General features: G+C 38.2%; 1 pseudogene; it reads right to left on the reverse strand.

The window, feature by feature from the left end:
- Positions 1-3552: 3552 nt before the first annotated feature.
- LOC108109339 lies at positions 3553-7756 on the reverse strand (annotated as a pseudogene).
- Positions 7757-17911: the final 10155 nt, after the last annotated feature.

A 17911-nucleotide genomic window follows, 5' to 3' on the forward strand; every position in this document is an offset into this window, starting at 1 on the left:
AAGGTGTTGTTTTATTTTTTTTGGGGTTTTTTGATAAATCTACAGCTATAAATATATTGGAAGCCTTTACATTGCGACTCAGTTTATGGTTATATTTTTTTTAGAGGTTTATGGAATTATATGTTAATTGGAAACTTTTTTTATATTTTTTATTACGTGATATTTAAATAACCCATTTTTAAATGATAATTTTTATTTGAAGAGTGTTTGATATTGACTTTTTTGATGTAGGATTTCTTACCTTTTTTTATATTTTAATTATGTAATTATTTTTATTTTTGGATGTAGAAATTGTTTTAATTTACCATACTCATATTTAATAATATTTATTATTATAATTTAAACATTACTTTAGTTTTTTTATTTAATTTTATTAATTGGTATACAGAATGAAAAAGAAAAAATTATAATTAAGTTTATTTAAATTAACAGAGTTAGGATTATAATTTTTTAAAGTAATTAATATTAATCACCCTATAAATATATATCAATATAGTTTATTGAAATTAGTTTTTTGACCTAATTTTAGGTAATTTTAGTTTTTCCTTAAATTGTAGTTTTTTATACTTAATGATATAATTGAGAAAATAACATTTTTTTTTTTTTTTTTTTTTTTTTTTTTTTTTTTTTTTTAATTTTTTTTATTTTTTTTTTTTTTTTTTTTTGTTATAATAATTTTTTTTAAAAAAAAAATTAATATTAAAAAAAAAATTAAATTTTTTTTAGAATTTTTATTAAAAAAAATTAAGGAAGTATGGTGATCAAGTAACAGCTGCAAACATCTTCAGTGTCATACTCTAAATATGAGCTATTTAAATATAAAAATATTAAAAAAATAAATAAAATTAAAATTCAAACAAGAGGAAACGCTGTAGTAGAGTGCCGCAACTATAAGATACCCATTACTGTTTTACACAATTTTTAAATATTCATTATGCTAGTGGAAATTCTCAACGCGCCACCTATTTTCAGAGAAAGCATGTTGAGTAATTGATAGTGAGTCACTGCCCATGTGAGGCCTTTTAACCTTAATTTCTTCATAAATAGTGAGATAATGATCCGATTTAAAAAATCTTTGGCAAATCGATAGATATTAACAGAAATAAGTTATACAAGGTCAAACGAAGGCATTCATAATAATATTATAGACGCCACAGTTTTTCACGGTTTGTGGGCGTTAGAGTGGGCATGTATGACAAGTTGCAGAGGCATCCCTTTAATACGTGTTCTTAAGCCTAACTTTCTAGCTCTTACAGGTCCCGAGATTTTTGCATTTTTGGTTTTCCGGGTTTTGGGGGCGTTCGGGTGGGCGTGGTTAGATGGGAAAAAATTAATATGCATTAAGGGCATCATGAAAACATACATGCTTAATCTGATCTTTTTATATCTTATATTTACCGAGATATCAGCTTTTCTAGAAAATGCGAAAATTTGATCATTTGAGCCTTGTGGGCGTTTGGGTCGTATGGGTGGGTGTGGCCGGATAATGGTACCACTATAAGATGCGCTGCCATATAAAGATTATACACACTGAATTTCAACTCTCTAGCTCTTATAGTTCCTGAGATTTCAGCGCTTTTAGATTTTCGCGATTTGTGGGCTTTTGAGGGAGCGTAGCAGGATGCTTTAATAAACTTGCGCTGCGTAGGGACGTCAATAATCTTCATGGTTAACCTCAACTTTGTATCTCTTATAGTTCCTCAGATCTCAACGTTCATACGGACAGACGGACATGGCTCAATCGTCTTCGTTATTCGTTCTGATCAAGAATATATATAATTTATAGGGTGGGAACGCTTCCTTCTACCTGTTATATTCCTTTCAAAGAATCTAAAATACCCTTTTACTCTGAGAGTAACGGGTATAATAATATCAACTAAATTTTTCAACTATTATTATGCAATAAAAATTAAATTTTAGAAGAATTAACTAAGTTTTGGTATAATTGTTGACCCCCAAAATACTCAGATTAACCTTGATCAAAAATTTTAACTACTAATTGTCCATAATTTAAAGGATAAAAAATTATTCCATAAGTTCTAATATAAGTTAAGAATAAAATATATATTTCTAATTAGAATACATTTGTAATCTATTATTATGCATTAATAAATTTTGAATAATTAACTAATTCTTATAATTAATAAAGCTATTATACCTCGAAGTATAATTCAACTTTTATCATTTAATATATTTAAACTTCCACAATGTAAATCACCAGTTATTGAATAATAAACGGATCGGAAAGAAGAACTAACTGTTAAACCTGTACAAAAAAGATCTCCTTTCGAATGTGGATTTGATCCTACATCTTCTTCTCGATTACGATTTTTATAGCAATTTTTTTAATTACAATTAGTTTTCTAATTTTTTATATATAAATTGATTTTATTTTACCGATAATTATTTTTAATTATTCTAATATTATAAGTTAAACTATTACTTTATTTGATCCTACATCTTCTTCTCGATTACGATTTTTATAGCAATTTTTTTAATTACAATTAGTTTTCTAATTTTTTATATAGAAATTGATTTTATTTTACCGATAATTATTTTTAATTATTCTAATATTATAAGTTAAACTATTACTTTATTTATTATATCCGTTACTCGTGGAGTAAAAGGGTATACTAGAATCGTTGAAAATTATTTAACAGGTATAAGGAAGCGTTTCCGAACCTATAAATTATATATATTCTTGATTAGGATCAATAGCGAGGTCGATTGAACTATGTCCGACTTAAAAAACTTAAAAAATCTTTTGCAAATCGATAGATATTAACAAAAGTAAGTTATACAAGGTCAAACGAAGACATTTGTGGGCTTTAGAGTGGGCGTGGCGGGATGAAAATTCGCGAAAAGTTGCACAGGTATCTCTAAAATACGTGTTCTTAAGCCTAACTTTCTAGCTCGTATAGCTCCGCAGATTTTTGCATTTTTGGTTTTCCGGGTTTTGTGGGCGTTAAGGTGGCCGTGGTTAGATGGGAAATTAATTAATTTTCTTAAGGGGCATCATAAGAACCTATATGCTTAATCTGAACTTTTTATTTCTTATACTTATCGAGACATCGACTTTTATAGAATCCACATTCGAAAGGAGATCTTTTTTGTACAGGTTTAACAGTTAGTTCTTCTTTCCGATCCGTTTATTATTCAATAACTTGTGATTTTATTGTGGAAGCTTAAATATATTAAATGATAAAAGTTGAATTAAACTTAGAGGTATAATAGGGGTATTAATTATAAGAATTAGTTATTTATTCTTATTCAACTAAATGTTTAAACTATTATTATGCATTAAAAATAAAATTTTAGAACAATTAACTAATTTTTGGTATAATTGTTGACCCCCAAAATACTCAGATCAACCTTGATCAAAACCTTTAACTACTATTTAATGATTATAAATGTGTCACAGAAATTAAATTCCCATATAGCCCTCCAAATGCAAACAAATAAAGTTAATAGTTAATAGTTAATAGTTAATAGTTAATGATAAATGGCCGATCTATTCTTCAACATACCGGCCCCCCTGAACGACGGTTCAGTTCAAAGGAAGCACAAGTTTGTAATGGGGCCTCTGATCCTGCCCAGGATGAAGTTGTACGACTCGTCCCAACACAAGATGGCTATCTCTAGCAGGAAGAGTATAAGACCCAGTAGCGTGGAGAAGGCCCACGCTGTTTCAATATACCAATGCAGACGCTCGTGCGGAGATTCATGGACCAGGAAAATACTGTGCAGGTTACACACCGTCTCGATTTTTGGCAGGATACAGGTGCTGATCATCAGGGCCAGCATGTGCACCGCCACCAGGAGGGTGGTGCAGATGGCGAAGGCTATCACCAATCCCGGTGGTACACTTGTGTCGGGATCCTGTTGCACTTCCACCATTGCCACCATGGCAAATCCTGAGAGCAGGGCTGATATCTTACAGGAAGCCTTGAGCTTGGCCCGACTCAGCTGAAGTTAGATACGTGGGCGAGTGGAGATCCTCGCCGGACTGCGACATGCTGCTGCTGGCGGTGATGTCCGCGCGGCTGAAAGCGGTAAGATTGATTCCCAGCTACTGCTGAAGCTGCTGCCGTTGAAGCCGCCAATGTTGGCGAGCCGACTCGCTGCGCAGTGAAGCGTTTCGTTTGCGGCGAATTTGAATTGAACTGGCTGGGATAGAGGTACCGCGACGACCCAAGAAAATTGCTCGCTCTGTGAGCGGGCAGCTGGGTGGTCTGGTGGGACTGGTGTGGCTGTTGGTGGATTTGACTGAGGTTCGGATTTTGGCGCATATGATCGCCGTAGTCGCCGGTTGCCGCTGTGGCTGTAGGCGCCGCCGTATAGGCATCCCCACTGGCCGCGGCAGTGGCATGCAGAGCGCTCGCCAAGGCCGAAGGTTGCTGCCGAATCCCCTTGCGGTTCGGCTGCGGATGCACCTGTTCCATCTCCATGAAAGAGCGAGCTAGGAAATCCAAATCTTCGTAAGCGTGGTGTACTTGTGCTTTCGTAAATGGTTCGCCACAATCATTATAGCTGCCTGTAATGACCCAACCAAAATTAGTATGTAGTGCTATGGGGTATTCAATACCAAACTCTCGGCGTTGTCCAGTATAGATGTTCCACAGTTGATCAGCGCCTAAAATAACGTCGATTTTTCCCGGTGATCCAAACGTCGGGTCAGCTAACGGTAAGTTTCGAATTTTGGTCCAGACAGAAGCGGGAATCAAAGAAGTCAGAGAACTCATAATTAGGCCAGTGACCTCCAATGAGGCAGTCGTAGTCCTTGAAAGCAAAGTGAAGCTAGCGCTACCTCGGCTAACTCCAGCCGGGTTAGCACCTAATCCAACAACTGAGATGCGAGCATGCGTGCGTGGAATTCCAATCCGTTAGATAAAAGATCCAGTATCGAGCAATATCCTACATGAGGTCTTGTTGCCACATGTGTCAATTACATTGGCTAGAATAGTTGGCATTAGGGCTTGATTGTTATGTTTGTGTGATGCTTAGCCTTGCACTGACGGCAAGTGTTCGAAGAATTACAATTCTTGACTTGATGAGATCGACTTAGGCAATTAAATCAAAGCTTAGTATCCCTGGCAAAGGTACGGCGATTTACGACATCCAGGGCTTTGAATACAGTACATGCGTATATATTGTGCTGTCCGTGACAATATATACAGTCGCGAGAAGACTGATTTGATCCACTTGCATGATAAGCGGCTTGGCGGCTTCTACTCTGGGCTGGTCTTGGGGGTTGTATTACGTGTATATTTTGACAAGACTCCAAAGTATCACAATGTGCAAAAAGAAAAGCGAATAGATCATGTATGGTGACGTCTTCCTTGGACGACACACTGCAGTTTGCCCAAGCTTGTTTGATTTCGGGTCCTAGTTTGGATAGCAAAATATAAATTAGCCACACATCGCGGCTGTAACTCTGCGGTATTCAAATTGTTAGCGGTTGGCAACGATGGAAAATTTTGAACAAATGCTCGAGCGATTAGCGTTTTCTTGTTATAACGATTTTCCAATTTTTCCCACGCATCTTGGTCATTAGTAACGGCAATATGTTTAATTAAGGAAAGTGCTTCCCCATCTAAATAAGATATCAGATAATGAAACTTTTGGCACTTGGAAAGCTTTTCGTTATTATTCACTGAGCTTAAGAACAAATCACTAAATTGGCTCCAATCTTCGTAATTGCCAGAAAATGTGGGAATTCGAATTTTCTCAAACCTTAAATCAGCTGCTCCCGATGAGGTATTCATTCGTTCCAGAAGTTGGTTTTGTCTCTTAAATAGACGTTCCACTGTACTTGATAGCAAAATGTTCGACTGGTCTTGTCCATGATCTTGACCACCCATCTCGTTTATGGCTTTAATAAAGATGGCATGCGCTCTGTAAAACTTGTCCTCGTACTCGGGTATATCCAATCCAGGGTCTTCATATCCCTCCTCCTGGTTATATACCACTAAATCATCGGAGAGGTCCATAAAGTGGTTGAAGGTGGCTACAAGACTATCCAGCTTTAGTTGCAATGTTTCCACATTATCACATTCCGGTGAAAACTCCAAAGCACTCTTAAGGGTACGAGTTATTTGCCTGCATGCATGACGTTGTTGAATTGCCCGATGCATTAAAGAGTTCATGACGAAAAAAAGCGGCTAGTTTGTCTTTTATTATTCACAAATAAACTCGAATTCAAACGCAGAGTATCCGGCTCGAAGGACCAAAAAGTTGTTATGTTGGCGAATTAAGTGGACTGTATTTCTTTTTTCTAGGATTCGAGTTTATTTTTTAATTATAAGCGGGTTTACAAAATGTTAAACGGGGCAGGTTGCGATCGGTTGCGAGCGAGTACAAAACTATATATATTAAGCGGGGCAGGTTGCAAGCGTTTGCGAGCGAGTACAAAACTGTATATTAAGCGGGGCAGATTGCAAGCGGTTGCGAGCGAGTCAAAAACTATATGATAACTGCCGAAAAAACGTGCAGAAAAGATAATGCAGAAAAAGGCGTGATACTGCAATACCAATGCAAATTTACTGCAATTTCGTCTATGCGTGTGAGCTTCAAGATTTGAGACGAAAAACAAAACAATGATGTGCATTTAACTAGCTACGATTAGAACAACCATACAATGACGGGCATTTAACTAGGTGCGATTTGACAATAATACAATAATGATAAATGGCCGATCTATTCTTTCAACATATATATAGAATAGGGAAAATTAATCAATTTAATATTCTTTCCCCAATAATTCTTATAATATAAACTAATCGAAAAAAATAACAAACAATTTCTAAAATTATATCCTTAGAATAAAATCCAGCTAAAAAAGGTGTTCCACATAAACATTAAAACAAGCTGAAGTTAAAGGCATGTGAATTCTTAACTCCGTATTAATGAATATCTTGAGAATTATTTATATTATGAATAATTGCTCTAGCACACAAAAATAATAATGCTTTAAATAATGAATGCGTTAATAAATGAAATGAAAGTTATAAAAACCTATTGATAAAATGCTTGAAAATCCGGGAGAGTTTTCCCGGAAAAATTACTTATAAAATTTAAAGTGAAAAGACTTGCGACTAGCGGCTGGGGAATTTCCAAGAAAGCGAAACAAAAAACGGAACGAAGTTGGTTCCAAAGTTTATTGCTGCCAGCTGCTTCGAGGCTCGATCGGTTAATGTTCTCCGGAGAGCAGCTTACCATTTCGCATAGCCACGAACAGAAAAGCTTATCAGTTAGATCACAACAACTCGGCTATGCTCAAGCTTGAGTGCAACTGATAAGCTTTCGTACATTGGTTTAAGGTGATTTGTTTACATTTTGGCTGCATATATTCAATTAATTCTTTCTTTTTATCTATCCTTAAAACTAACAATAAAACTTAATCTACTGCTCCAACATTCCGGCCCCGTTGAAGGCCTCCGGCGCTTTGACCTCCTCGTTTGGGGCGTTGCTTACTGGCAGCAATGCCAGCTTGTGGATGGCGCGCTTGATGACGCCTCCTGACGTCCGCTGTCAGCTTGGCGTTGCCGACTCCTCGCAGCAGCCGGTGTTTGGCGGCCTTGACTGCTGCCTCCTACAGTCCTCCGATGTGTGGTGACCTCGGCGGTATGAAATACCACTCGACGCCTCTCTGAGCCGCGTATCCTATGAACTGTTCCTGACTGCGGTAAAACGCTGCGCTCAGATCCTTGAGCACGTTGCTCGCTCCCACGAAGTTCGTGGCGTTGTCGCTGTACATCTTCTGCGGCAGCCCTCTCCTCCCGACGAACCTTTTAAAAACCGATAAGAAGCTGTCAGTGGATAAATCTACAACGAGCTCAAGGTGAACAGCCTTTGACGAAAAACACACGAAAACGGCAACATAAGTCTTGATAGGAGGCTTACCGCGGATCTTTAGTGACACATAAAATGGTCCGCAAAAATCTACCCCGCAAACCAAAACGGGGCGTGCTATCTTGACCTTATCGGCTGGCAAATTGGCCATTATCTGACCCATTAGCACTGGTTTGTATTTGAAACAGTGGACACAGCTACGGACAACTTTCGTGCACGCTTCTCGCGCATTGATTAACCATATCTGCTATCTCGAAAGTGATACCATCACCTTGGCACCAGCATGGTAATGAGTACGATGCAGGTCTCGAAGAAATAGCGAAACAAATTCTGAGATTGAGGACAGTAATATTGGAAATTTGGCATCATACTGAATTTGTGCATTTAACAACCTTCCCCCAACTCGGATTAATTGAAGTCTTACGCCTTCTAGTTCGCTAGTGTGTAAGAAAGGATTTAGACGTTGAAGATGTGGGCTTAAAGTTTCAGATTTCTCTAGCTTGACATATTCTAAACCAAAATCAGCTCTTTGATATACTTGGACTATTCTTAGAAACGATAACTTCAGTTCGTTAGCCGAAATAACAATATGGCGATTATTTTTTTCCCTTGAATAAACCGATTTACATATGCCATAATCCGCAGGAGTTTATTGAATGACGAACATCTTCCAACAAGCTCAATGAAGACATTCGGGTGATTTGTTGTGACGGAACATACTGCCACGCTTTTCTTTTTCTCGGACAACTGTAACTCCGGTGAAACTTCAGTCTGATGTGAACGATGCCACTCGTTAGGATGTCGGAAATTCTGGTCCATTTTCCCATAGCGTACATTTTAAACCCTCTATATCTGTTCCACGTGATACTAAATCGGCTGGATTATCTTCCGTGGGCACATGCCGCCAGACAACATTCTCTGAGTGCTCTTGAATTTCAGAAACTCTATTCGCAACAAATGTATCCAGTATAAAGTGACTTGGGAATCCGACCAGAAGTTGATGCTTTCAAACTCTAATTTGTTAAGCAAGGGAAATACTTGAGCCCATAATTTCGAAAGCAGATGCGCTGCACACAGCTCGAGCCTTGGAATCGATTTGGTTTTGAGGGGGACACTCTCGACTTGGCGGTCAGCAGTCTTGACAAACTATTTGTCTCAGCCACGGTACAAATATAAATGCAACAGCCATAGGCGTGGCTCGATGCATCAGCAAATCCGTGAATTTGAACACTGTCATAGGAAGACAAACAAATGTATCGAGGAATGGATATCCGGTCAATTTCTGGTAAATTCTGTTTGAATTCATTCCAACTGGTATGTAAATTCATGGGAACCAATCCCAATCCAGTTTTTGTCGCCACAGTTCGTGAAGCAAGATTTTAGCTCTCGTGATCAGCGGGCACAACAATCCCAAGGGATCAAACAAACGGGCTGTGACGGATAAAATGTTGCGTTTAGTTGGTGGACGGGACTGAAACGAATCCTCCAAACTATAATGAAAGTTATCACTCTGAGGGTTCTATATCATCCCAAGCGTTTTCACAGACTCGGAAGTGTTGAACATAAGCGATTTTTTGATCCCTGGTTAGTCATCAAACTTGGAAGATTTGTTGCCCATTTGGCCAGCTGGAAACCCCTGAACTCTAACACCTTGGTCACTTCTTTGCGAATGACTTCCAACTCTTCTAAACTGTTTGCTCCTGTGAGCATATCGTCTACATAGAAGTCACTTGAAATTACCTCTGATGCGACAGGATGTGACTCAGAGTAAATTTTTGCCAGTTCAAAGAGGCATCGAATGGCCAAAAATGGAGCAGAGACTGTTCCACAGTGTTGAGGCGATAGGTTTGGAGAGCTTGCGTCGACTTTTCCCTCCACATGATAAGTTGGAAATTTCTGTCTTCATTGGCAACGTTAACTTGCCTATACATCTTCGAGATATCAGCAGTCAAGGCATATTTGTGTAATCGAAATTTTGCCAAAATAGCGTAAAGCTCCCTTTGAATCGTTGCACCCACCATTAGAGTCTCATTTAATGAGATCGAGGTTTACATTTTACTTGAAGCGTCAAAAACAACTCTCAACTTTGCGGTGCTACTATCAGGTCTCAGGACACATTGATGTGGAATGTAATAGTGTTGTCCTGGAGGAGGTGTTGTAAGCAGCGACATATGCCCAAGGTTAAGATACTCTATCATAAACTCTTGATACATGTCACGTAACTCGCGATTATTTGCAAGCTTGCGCTTCAACGCAAGAAATCTGCGCCTTGCCGTTTCGAAGGATAAGCCTAAAACACTTGGATTTGTCTTAAATGGCAACTTTAACTCAAAACGACCTGACGAAAGCCGGTGTGCTGTTTTCTCAAAGTGCTGCTCGCAAGCAACTTGTTCAGCTGTATACACAGCCTTCGATCTCTCCGGGACGTGTTCCAATTCCCAAAAACGTTCTAGAAAAGAGTCGAGAGAACTTATATTTTCACTACCAGTGACGCTGCATACTTGAGCATTATTCGATACGCGTTGAGAGTACCTTCCCGAAACAATCCATCCTAATAAAGTTTTCTGGATTGAAGGATGTTCTGAACCCAATTTTATTTGGCCTACGATGAGAAGTTCGAAAAAGGATTCTGCTCCAATTAGTAAGTCTACTTTTGGAGGCTTGGGAAAACGAGGGTCTGCTAATTCAATATTTGCTGGAATTTTCCACTGTGCACAATTGACTTCGTTATCTGGTTGATATGAGGAAATGGAGCTTAATATCCAAAAATCAGTAGCGAAACTATGAGCATTGACGCGAGAATGAATCGACGCGTGGACTTTGTGCCGTACTACCGAGTCGTTCTTCCCTACAGTAGTGATGTTCAAATAGGATTCTTTCCTGCGTAACCGCAAACGCTGTGCTAAGTCCTCGGCCATAAAGTTTATTTGAGACCCTGAGTCTAACAGAGCTCGTGCTAATTGAAACTGTCCAAATCTATCCCGTACCTTAACAACAGCCGTAGCAAGAATAACTTGGTCACTAGTTGCAACATGACAAGAATGGGCTTGATTGGGATGATCAAATGCTACTGAAGGTGCTTGGGCTTGCGCTTGAGGAAGTGATCCCGAAGAAGTTGGTTGCTGCTCTACCCCGTATCTGTGAAGAAGTGTGTTATGAGGTTTGGAGCAAACGCGACACTTTACTGCTTTGCACTTCTTGACTGGATGACCTGGATTCAGACAATTAATACACAACCTATTGTGTTTCGTAAAATCGAACCGTTGGATCACTGATAAAGCCATGAAAGGTTGACAACTGCCTAAACTATGGTTTGTCGCTGAGCAATATCGACATTTTGATTCAGGTCTGCGATCTGTTTGTGTGCATGAGAAGGACGATTTGGAATATCCTCTATTGGAACCTTGGTTAGGATTCCCTTTACTTTTGGTTGACTCTTCAGCAGCTAACTGTTGATATCGCCGATTCAACAGAGTCGCACAATCAGACCATGTCGGCAACGTATTATAATCTAGCTGTTCCTCAAATCTGGATTTTGTTGTGTGATCTACTTTGGACATTGCTATGTGAATAAAAATTTCGTTGTTTATTTCCTTTTCACTACCCAAGGACTGTAACGATGCGTATAGGGCCGATATTTCATGTATAAGAGACCTCAAGCCTGATGCAGAGGGTTTTGATACTTGCGGGAGGTCAAACAGCTGAGAAATCGTGTCAAAAAAGATCAAACATTTATTATCGTACACGTTTTTTAGACTAGCCAATGCCTTCTCATAATTTAGATCCGAAATTTGAAAAGCTTTCACAGTACCTAATGCATCATCTGTTAGACATGTTAGCAAATGGTTAAATTTCTCTATGTTTGTTAGAGATGGGTCGTTGTGAACTAAACTCTCAAAAAGGCTTATAAAATTTTTGTAGTCGGAATGTTTTCCACTAAATTTCGGTAGATTCATTTTTGGTAACTGAGACGAATGACGATAACCACCTATATCACTTTGACTAAGAACCTGAGGCTCGCATTATCTCATTGCGGACCGTTATAACGCTTTTGTAATTATGCACATCTCCTCAACAGACGCTCTTAAATCATTCACTGGATTTAGCACATCGATATCTCCTTGAATATCCATCAATTTCTCGCAATATGTTTCGAGAAGTTGCATTCGGTATTCCATTTGAAACCTATCGAATGAAATGGTTTTTTCCTCGAATGACGTTCTCATACGTTGAATGTCACTCATTACCCTGCCGTGTTTTTGCATAGCCACTATTAGTTTAGCACTAGGCTTTGACGATGATTCCTTTTCTTTCTCAGACATTTTAGGTTAATATAAAAAAATAAAATACTCCAAGTAAAACCAGTCGGACACAAGGGTTGAATAAATTTATTTCCAAAATGCTCAAAATGCTTCCTTAATAAATTTCCAACAATATCTAAATTTTAAATTTTAAAAATTAAAAAATTTAATTTCTTCAAAAAAAAAATTTTTTAGGTTGGATAAGGGTTAAATTTGCACAGAAGCACCACCAAAATGCACAAAATACGTTTGTATGTGTGTTTGCCGTTTAACCAAAGCCAAAAAATGCACAAATGTTGAATTTCATTTGACAAATAAATTGTCCAAACTATTTAAGTGGATCCCATACGGGTTAAAGATGCCCACAAACACCGACAAAAAATAACCAACAAATGTATTAAACTTTTTCTCCAGGCCGAATCTTTGAATATTTACCGAATTAATATGCAGGCAAATATGTACATATAAACATAAAACTGTGAGCAGGGCTTAAATTCACTGCCGAGTTTTGTAGGAACTGTTGGCTATATACAGTTTGAAAACCACTGCCGCTGCAATTGGCGCTAAAAATTAACCGATGTGTTGTTTTACATATGTACATACATATGTACAGCATAGAAGCCACTGACACTTATATATAGCAGACAAATAACTGCTCTGCAAATGCACAAAAGGGAATCGAAATTGGCGGCGAAACGCTGGTATGTTTGTACATATGTATGTAGATATAGCTGTACACCGTATGTATATAAAGCACAGAGAATTTTCAAATTTTCGCAGAATTTAAAACACCATCAGTTTTGTCAAAGGCAGTTCACTTTTTTATTTTATTATTCGGAAGTTTGGGTATATTTGGGGTGTAATAATATTTCCAATATGAGTAAGTGCCAAGAATTAATACCATGTAAAATGGACGCATACACACATAAAGTGGAGTGCTCACAAATTTTAATTTTTGGCACTGAATACCTGGTTATTGTTAGGCATAATTTTCCAAGCACTTTCCTTCCGTATCCAACTGCTTTCGCCAACACTTCACTGCTTCGCCGAATTCCACCAGCTAGAATTTTCGCCAACAAATTTTAAAAAACTAAACAGATGCCTAGACGACGAGAGGTGCACTGTTTTTGTTTGTTTTTTCCGACGCGAAAATTAATAACAAAACTAGCCGTATTCCCTGTTCGGGCGCCATGAAAATCCGGGAGAGTTTTCCCGGAAAAATTACTTATAAAATTTAAGCAAAAAAAAGACTTGCGACTAGCGGCTGGGGAATTTCCAAGAAGCGAAACAAACGAAACGAAGTTGACTCCAAAGTTTATTGCTGCCAGCTGCTTCGAGGGTCGATCGGTTAATGTTCTCCCGAGAGCAGCATACCACTTCGCATGGGCACGAACAGAAAAGCTTATCAGTTAGATCACAACAACTCGGCTATGCTCAAGCTTGAGTGAAACTGATAAGCTTTTGTACATTTGTTTAAGGTGATTTGTTTACATTTTGGCTGCGTATTCAATTAATTATTTCTTTTCATCTATCCTTAAAACTAACAATAAAACTTAATCTACTGCTCCAACACCTGACTTGGCATCCCAGCCGATCCCGTCTACAACGCCAGCAACAACTTTCGGGCCCCCTATAGCACAATATCAGTCATATGACTGTTAGTTAGATTAATTAGGTTTAAGATTTGATACACTTATTGTTAGTCTCCAAAGGGAGAAAATTCAATAAAATAAATAGCAAAGTACAAAAAAAAATATATATATATATTTTATTTGTTAATTTTATGCCGCACGCACAAAATTTAAAGGGTTGCACAAGCTCAGCCAGAATACCGAAAACGCTGCGAAAAACAACAACAACAATGCTTGCACTTGTCCAATGAATGAAACGAGGTCGAAAGAACTGGCAGCGATATCAGTGCGAGAGTGTGTATGTGTGGTATTCCGCCGGTGGCTCTCTCATTTATATGTAACGACACTTAGCGGAAAATTATGCACTGGCCGATAAATAAAAGTCAACGGATATACTGCAAGCAACGATAAGAAAATTGACGATCTTTTTGCACATTTTTTTCAAACTACCTATTCACCTTTGTTAATAAACGCGCAGACTTACGCTTATGATATCCCCCGGTCTAACTTTGTCTCCCGACCCACCTTGTCGTAATGTGGGGTTATAAAGGATCTTCAAAATGTGAAGCCAGTCTTTTCGCCAGGTCCAGACGGGGTACCGGGCTGTGTGCTTAGGTACTGCTCTGCTACCCTGGCCAAACCCCTTTTAAAATTATTTAACCTTTCCCTGGAAACGTCCACGTTTCCCGCTATCTGGAAAGAGTCCCTTATCATTCCCCTTCACAAGAAGGGAAAAATATCGGATGCTGAAAATTACAGAGGTATATCTAAACTATCAGCAATTCCATTCCATGCCAGCATGGCTTTATGAAACAACGGTCTACCACTACCAATCTTCTGGAACTAACATCCTTCGTGATCACTGGTTTCCAAAATAAACTTCACACGGATGTCATTTACACTGACTTCAGTAAAGCATTTGACTCCGTGAATCACGGCCTTCTTTTAGAAAAACTCGATCTTATCGGTTTTCCTACTGATCTCCTGGGTTGGATTAGCAGTTACCTCACAGGTAGAACGCAACGAGTTATTTTTAAAAATTCAGTGTCTGCTTTAGTCTATGCTTCCTCCGGGGTCCTTCAGGGGAGCCACCTTGGTCCGTTACTTTTTACCTTATTCATTAACGACCTTCCCTTGGTTGTTAATGACACCCTAGTACTTATGTATGCAGATGATGTCAAACTCTGTCTGCAATATACCGATGCCTCCTACCAGGGAAACTGCAATCTGACCTTAATAATTTTCAAAACTGGTGCTCTGTAAACTTATTAAATCTTAATGGCTCTAAGTGCAAAGCAATGACCTTCTGTCGCTTAAGACCTAAAGATGCCACTTATACTTTGCATGGTGTAGCTCTGGAAAAAATTAACGCAGTTGAAGATCTTGGCATCCTACTCGATGCAAAACTTAAGTTTTCCGACCATATTTCCTCTATGGTTAATAAAGCTAGAGGAGTTCTTGGTTTCATTAAAAGGTGGTCGAAAGAATTTAATTTCTTTAGCTCGTCCGATTCTGGAATATGGTTCATGTATCTGGGACCCCCAGTATGGGGTTGACCAGTTATTGAATCCATCCAAATGAATTTTTCAATATTTGCTCTCCGCGGTCTCAACTGGGATGCAAATTCCCTCTTATAAAAGTAGACTCTTACTAATCAATTTGCCATCCCTCGCTAATCGTAGGACGATGCTTGGGGTCGTCTTTATCCATAATCTTCTTAAGGGTGAAATTGATAGCCAGGCCCTTCTAGGCTACTTGAATATATACCCCTTAGGATTACAAGAAACAATATTCCTCTATCCTTAGAGCATTGTAGTTGGAACTTTGCCCAACATGAACCATTTCGGGTACTTTGTTCAAACTATAAAGATCTTTTTAAAATTACTTCTAACTCTTCTCCTAACACTTTGAAAGTTTCGATACTAATCCATTTAGCACAAAACTAAATTTCCTCGTATCTTTCCCAATCCACTCGGATCTATCCCCGTGTTCCGAGCCGTACGTCAGACGGCAGCGCCCCTCGGTCGGTTGGGCGGGAGGTGGGTTGCACGTCAAGCAAAGGGAGTCGCGCGAAAGAAAAATTATAAGCGGGATGCAAAGTCCCAAGAAAATAGCGTTGAGGCTTGGAAAATGGCGGACACGTGGCAAATTTAGGACAGAAAATGCGCGCGAAAATGTCCCGCAATTTTCTTGGCAACAAGTTAAAGAAAAAAAGAAACGAAAACGAAATAAATCAATTTTGTCTGGCTTGAAATTGAACTGTAAATTGGTGCTCACTACGATATGTTTGGCAATTAAAACACAATTTGGGTCCACGACGAAAGTAAATTTAACGACCAAAGCGATTCACTTTTTTATTTTAATATTTATTGGCAGGTTCATGTAATAATAAAAAATTTTTTTTATTGGTGTTAAATTATGTGTTAAATGCTCACTATCTACCGATTTTACACGAATGCAAAAAGTTGAAAGATGGGCCGAAAAAATTTAGAAAAAATGCCACAGATTAACTTTCAACTTTCCGCTCAGCCACTTCTCTCTTGGGCTCCATGTATGGTGTTGTTTTTGATCGGGCTTCTTGGGGGCTCCTGGCTGCTGCTTAATTTCGACCGACGCGGAGGTTCATTAAACACTTTGTTTATTGTTTTTTAAATAACTCCCTAAAAAACGGCTGCAATCACGTCGGGGTCACCATGAATATTTAATAAGAGGTTTTATTAATCAACGAGAATTTGCGAAATGCAGGGTTTTTAATTTAATTTCGAAAGTAGCGATGTTATTTATGCAAAAAGGCACGATGTGTGGTGGCGAGAGGGAGTTTCAATGTTAACTAATTTATTCGACTTAAATTATCTTATGCTATGAACATAAGACTCAACGAGAGAGGAAGAGAGGAGAGCGGCGGCCGAATTCTTTATTTAAGAATTGGTTTGCTTTTATTGGGCCCGCTCCCCTCTTTACACTGAAAGACCGGACAGTGACCGAACACACATAAAGATATAACGTTTTAGCATATCCACCCTTTTGTCTCCAGAGTCAGTACACTTATTCAAACCGATCTCGTAGAGCTTGAATATTAGTAAGATTCTTTCTGTGTAGAAATCTAATATGAGTTCTTTTAAAGTTAAAAATACAGGTTTATTGGTTTATATTATAATTTTCATTTACATCTCCTCTGCTGCTTAATCGCTTTCACCATAATGGTTTTTTACTCAATTGAACAAAAATAAGAATGAGTAGAATTCTAGAGATGACAGCGCAGGCAAAATATTAAAAAGATGAAGAAATCAAATCAAACAAAACGCTATAGTCGAATGCCGCAACTATAAGATACCCGTTACTGTTTTACACAATTTTAAAATGTTAATTTTGCTAGTGGAACTTCACAATGCGCCACCTATTGTCGGAGAAAGCATGTTGAGTAACTTATAGTAATTCACTGCCCATATGAGACCTTATAACTGAAATTTCTTCATAACTAGCGAAAGAATGTTCCAATTTAGAAAATCTTTGGTAAATCGATAGATATTAACAAAAATAAGTTATAAAAGGTCAAACGAACGGCATTCATAAAAATATTATAGACGCCACAGTTTTCCGGCTTGTGTGCGTTAGAGTGGGCGTGGTAGGATGAAAACTAGGGAAAGTTGCAGAGGCATCCCTAAAATACGTATTCTTAAGTACAACTTTCTAGCTCTTATAGTTCCTGAGATTTTTGCATTTTTGGGTTTTCGGATCGTGTGGGCATTAGAGTGGGCGTGGCTTGATCGGAAAAAAACAATTGAGCCTTGGTGGCGTATTGGTGGGTGTGTCCGGATAATAATAATAATCATAATAATAATAATAATTGTACCACTTTAAGATACGCTGGCATCCAAAGATTATAATTACTTAATTTACTACTTTCTAGGTCTAATAGTTCCTGCGATTTCCGCGATTTTAGTTTTTCACGATTTGAGGGCGTGGCGGGATGCTGTGCTCAACAGTCTTCATGGTTAATCTCAACTTTGTAACTCTTACAGTTTCTGAGATCTATGATTATATGAAGCCTAATTCTAACATTCTTTCACTTATACATACATATGTACATAGTCCCCGAGTTCTGCCTGCCACAAAACGTAAAAAATC

This window comes from Drosophila eugracilis, unplaced genomic scaffold (assembly GCF_018153835.1).
Source record: "Drosophila eugracilis isolate 14026-0451.02 unplaced genomic scaffold, ASM1815383v1 contig_417, whole genome shotgun sequence".
Lineage (NCBI taxonomy): Eukaryota > Metazoa > Arthropoda > Insecta > Diptera > Drosophilidae > Drosophila > Drosophila eugracilis.